This window comes from Salarias fasciatus, chromosome 11 (genome assembly GCF_902148845.1).
Source record: "Salarias fasciatus chromosome 11, fSalaFa1.1, whole genome shotgun sequence".
NCBI lineage: Eukaryota > Metazoa > Chordata > Actinopteri > Blenniiformes > Blenniidae > Salarias > Salarias fasciatus.
In genome coordinates, this window is record NC_043755.1 from 22,581,867 (window position 1) to 22,587,866 (window position 6,000).

Consider the following 6,000-nt stretch of genomic DNA (forward strand, 5'->3'; position numbering starts at 1 on the left):
ACACACATGCACACACAGTGAATAAAGATTCACTGCAGCAGAATAGATGATACTGTAAAGCATACAGGTTTCCATAACCCTGTAACATCTTTCAATCATACTGTCCAGCTCTGAAAGAATCAAACATGGGTTGGTGTCAGTTGAAGCACTACTCGGTAGAGACGGTCATGCGAGCCAGTACAAACAACACACCTATTATGAAGAGATAGAGATAAGGACTGTCTATGAATGCGGGGCTTTCAGTGCTGACAGGACATTGCAGGCTGGATCTGCTAATTTCACAATTTCCTGTATGACAAAATCTGATTACCTCTGCGAGATCTCCATTTCCAAGAATTTTTTTTTTGCGTCTAGTCACTTGGTTGGGATCTGAGCCGGGCTAATCAGTGTACTGTGCTCCTGAGAATTTCACACATAGTGAGCATGTGAGAGAAACAGAAGAGAGGAGCACAGACAGTACAGCTGCAGAGGCAAGCCAAGCTACAACACCGCTAATAAGACAGTTTCACGATCATATCTACGGCTGAGCTGTAACTCAGGGATGCACTGATGATAACACTACTTCACAGACCAAGTTTTGACGCTGGGCACTTTCCCACACTGATATGAGTGCTGAATATTATGAGTACACATAATTCTTCATAACACTATTCTTGAAAGTTAGTTTTTCTCAAACATACCATCACCACACACATCACTGAGATCTAACCGCAGCTGTCAGACTCCCTTCGCGGCTGTGACTTCTTGACCCGTTGCCGCCAACGTATCGAGTATAGTTTGATGAATGAAGTCGAACACAAACCCCTGACATGACACTTCACCCAGAAAAGAACCAGTTTTACTGAGCCTTTCTTGTGAGAACTTTCTGCTGGGCTTGATTTAATCTGCACAACCTGACACGGCTTGTGTCAGAAATAGATCTGCTGTGAATCAGCTTCGGCGTGAAGCGCCGAGCCACTTCTGGTGGAAACAACAACTGCGCGGTTGATTTATATCAGGCAAATGTGACATTTACGATCACTTGGCATAAACCTCGAGACACTTCACATCTTCTTCACTCAACATTACTGAGAGGAATAAAACACTATTGTTCATCCCTTCATCTGAGAATATATCAGCAGAGAGATAATAACCACAAGCATAATGCATTAGGTTTTACTTTTATTGCTTTTCATCCCAAAGGACCAATGCACGTTGCTTTTCCGTGACTGATTAGCTGCTCCCACACGATACTGCTCTGCCACGGATTAAAACTTCTCATAAAGATGTGCTTTACAATATGTATGTTAATTGAGCATCATAATCATTGTCCCAACATGATTTCTCAAACAGGCTAAATGTTCTACACACTGATCAACTTAAACATGTGAAAACCACCTGTCAGTGCACCAGAACGACACATTTATCTGTAGAACAACAACAGTTCTCTCAGAAACATCGCACACACAGTGAAGAGTGTTGAATGTAGTGTTACTCCACTCTCCGACATTGCCGACTGCTCTGCCATTTCCTCTTTGTGACGATAAACAGGCCACATGTCACACGGACCCGAAACAAGCTGCAATCTAAGTAGTTTGTTACGTTCCTCTGTGTTATTCAGTGTAATTCGATATGTCAGACATGAGTGACAGCCCACCAAACAGTGTAAAACCAAGCGTTAGCTGAAAAAAAAAAATTAAACGAGTGTTCAGCTTTGGACCAGAATTTGCAACAGTGTGTGGAGACTGCAGGCTCCGCGATGCTACATCTGCGCCGTGCTTTGTGTTTCTGGGAGCGGTGCTGATGGGGGCGGAGGAAGAATGTCTGTTATTTTAGGAGAGCAGTGCTACTGAGCGCTGAACATTAAATGTGTGTGCATGTCTCTTCTGTTTTCTTTGTTTTTTTTTAAATCTGCATTTGGTTCCACCTTAGTAATGAATCAAGTCGTAGAAATCAATGCAGAGCAGCGCCGAGGGACACACACATACACACACCCATAATACAGACATGAGCAAGAAATCCACCAAGGAGGCTCTCTCACACACACCTCGAAGACGTACCGAAAGTGCGGTACAACTGAACCTCGACAAATCTGTCAATCTGCTCCAGGAACTTCAAAAGCAGCACTGAGCACAGCAACCGAAACCACTGACACACAAGCTGCTGCTCCACTCAGCAGTATCCTTCTTTCTGTCTGCGCTCATTCACACACAAGAGACGGCGAGGGACCGTCGTCCACTGCCTGTTCCACGGCTGTGACCACAGGGGAAGGCGCTCAGGTTTCCCATGGTGGATACATTTATTTTCCTCTCTTGCCCCGAGTCTGCATCCATGTTAATATTTTCCATCAGCTATATTTAAGTGAGTGTTCTTGCTTGTTTAAACACATTTTAATTTAGGGGCCACGTCCAGCCAATTTCAATTGTTTGTGGCAAGTCTTAGGATTTTTTTTCTTTCTTTTTTGAAAAACAGTTTACTTTGAAAAATTTTAAGTTTGTTTAGTGGCTTTGTGGGCCAGATTAGAGTCTCTTGTCTGAAGGTTTTGGTCCACGGGCCTTATGTTTCACAAGCCTGCTCCAAAATATGGATGCTCAAATTATGAAGGTCTGCGGAGAAAATTCATGAAAAGTTTTTGAAAATCAAGTCAATTGGTACAATAGCTAATATTATCAAATGTATATAAACATGAATTAGTACATGTTTTGAGTATCCCAGTGGGACTCAGGATGTTTTCCTGAGAGATTGAAACTTGGAAATACCGATGCAACAAACCTTTAAAACGTTTGTTATAATGAGGCAATCCGCATAGAACTGGGAAATAATGGCTCGAAAAGACACTGTAAGCAATAAAAAGGAAAACACAAGTAGTTTTTTTTCCTTCAAAGTGGCTACAGCCCAAAAGCACTAACGTTAAGTGCACTGTGCTGTCAGGGGAGATGTAAGGTTGCCGTGTGTAGTAAACCGACTGTCGGAGGCTAATCGCCTTCAGTCAACCATGAAAACGCGACGGTACGGCAGGTGCTTCATCCTGCCCTTGACGTCTGTCACAAAGCAACACTGCATCTAAATCAGCCGAGGACTGACTGTCCCCCGCTTATCTGCTCAGAGCAGATAGCCGTGTGAGCGTGACTGTGATGAGAGGACTGATGAGGCACAGCGAGTCGGCCAGCTGTGTCATCTGGAGGTGCAGGCCGGGTCTCAGACAAAAAAAAAGACGAAACGCCGCTGTCAGCTCGATGCAAGCTGCAGGCTGTGGTCAGCAGGAGAGGCATTTCTCTGCCACTGTGCCACTTTAAGTACATTAACACAAATCTGCCCAATCTCCCAACCGCGGAAAAGAGGCTTCGAGACAGCAAAGTGGCAAAGACTGTTCACACACTCGACAAAAACAGAAGGAGGGGAAAAAAAGGAGGAAGAGTAATCATGGAGGGAGAGGAACACGGCCAAAAGGTGCTGAGGAGCGTGTGAAGAAACTTCTCCCACAAACTCAGACCCACTCAGTGATTTAGCAGCTTTTAACTGCAGAACAGTTCCCCTCAGATCTGTTTACATTTACCATGGGAGGAAGCGAGCCGAGCCACTGAAAAAAAATTAAAAAGACTGAAGAGAAAGCAAACACATCAGCTCTGCATTCCCCAGACCTCCCAAAAAACGGGGGGTTTGTGTTACTTCTAGGAACTTCAAACAAGCACCTTGCAGTAGAGACATCTTGAAATGTTCAATCCCGAGCTTGGGATCAAACTTAATGGTTGAAATTTTATCCGATGGGCTGCATCGAAAACCTCATATTTAAAACAGATGAGTCCATCTCTCCTCCTGTGTCTAATTTGCTAATTCCATATTTGAATGAGCAAAGAAAAAGAAAGGACCTGGTTGCTGTGTTGTAAACAATCCACGTTATTATTTCAGAGGTCAATGAGTCAGGAAGTTGCTTTTGCAGAGCTAGCATGACAAACAAGCAACTAATAGCGAACATTATGTTCGTCACAGCGGTCATCGTAGCGCAGATAAATTCAGTTTGTATATTGGTATTGTGTGCAACAACAACAATCCAAGTCGGATATTCACTACTGAGGAGGATGATAAGAGAAATGTGATATTCATAGGATTTTCATGACATAATTAAACCATGAAGTAATAACCAGTTGGCCAAATTCAAATGATGGAAATGTTTTGCGGAAATATTAGAAATTGATCACAAAATACACTGTCTGCTTGGAAACTAATTCAAAGGTTGAAAAGACAGCCGTTCAAATGTTTTCTTTATTTTTTTTTAAGAGCATGATTATGTACTACATCCTTGATAGCAAAGTCTGTTCCTCAGCTATCTGCTTGTGTTATTTGCTCTGAAATCAACTCAAAGCAAAACAAAAAGCGGCGTCCTGAATGTGAATGGTTTCAGTGGAGATGACCCACAGCCTTCAGGAGACCAAACAGTCAAGATATTGTTGAGGCCGACTCAGAAATGGCTCACGACAGAAACGGGGAGCAGCAGTTTGACCACTACTGTATGAATGTCAGTCAAGAGGACCACCTGGCGCCAAAACCGGTGTGAGATTGACGAAAAATGAAAACATTAAAAAAAAAAAAAAAATGTCAATGGGTTCTGCGGCGAGTTCCGTGTGAGGAAGCAGAAGAACAACAAACTGCAAGAGCATAGAGAAAGATGAGAGGTGGCCAACGTGCCAGATCCTTCCTTGGGGACAGAGTTCATTAGACATTCCAGAGAAAAGAGCGCAGATACAGCACTGACCTTGGCTGTCCTGGTGCAGCCTGGGAGAGTACAGCTTCCATGAAACACACGCCGAGAACCCCGCTGCATTAAACTTGTAAACGTAACGCAGATTTCCTGCAGCAGTGATTCAGGATTTTCCCATGTGAGGAATACCTCTCGGTCGACATGAATGTGGAAATATAACTGAATTATTGACCAAACCCTGGCCCCTAAGCTGCATATCTCTCACTGCACAGACTTCAGTTTATTCAACAACTTTCGAGTTCTTCCTTCCTTTGGTGGAAATTCAATGAGAAAATTCAAAAGCATATTACTTTCTCCCTACGTTTTACATTCAAGACCCCACATGGAGAATGCTATAATACAAGCAAGAAGCAACAAACCGGTCTACGGTTTCTGTCGTGATGGGAGCCCGTTTGCCTCACGACTTGTCTATTCTAATATTTACACTGCAAATACACAAAAACCATCCACTAAAAACACGCAAAATAAAAATTACAGTAGCCGCAGACTCAAGAAGCATAATGCAGGTATCTGTTTTCTTGTTACTCTCAAGGAAGCATCTTCAATCTAAGAATCATACAATGAGGATAAACTAATAATCTTAAGGAGCAGAAGATTCTGAAACCATCACCACCAGTACCTGCCAAGCAAGTACTCTGACTTTCTTTGTGTGTAAATGAAGTTGCTCTTTCAGCCAGGTGATTATCTTTGGAGCCCTGGAATTTAACACAGTTTCAGTTTGACTCTTTGACAGACACACCTTCAGTTCAGAAAAACAGAACGGAGCTCAGGAATTTCAGACGTTTCCATGACGTTTGAAGTGAAAACAAAACCTTTTTGCGCTTTCGTTTCAGAAAAGGTTTGCATTTACAAGGCGACATTTTGCCAATTATGTCATTTACATGAAATGCAAGATGTCAGTTTTGTCATCGTGGTGACTGTCCATCTACTGGCATATGTGCAGATCAAAGATTACAGCAGTGGTGCACGTTCACAGTAGCAGCGTTTTCACACGGATGCAGAGTTGAACATTTTTGAAAAGCACCACCATTTTCGTTGTCTAAGAACAGATTTGATATGACTGCTGGTTTTGCATAATCAGTCAAAGTTGTCTGATTGGTGTTATGGACTTTAACCACCAATTCATTGCCAATTCACTTTAAGTAAAGGTAGTTGACCAGCAAACATTTCTTCAATTATCACTTCAGTATTCTTCACAAAAGCGCTCAGTCCTGACAGGGCGCCGCGGATTATCAAAACCTTTGAAGGAAAAAACTAAAAGC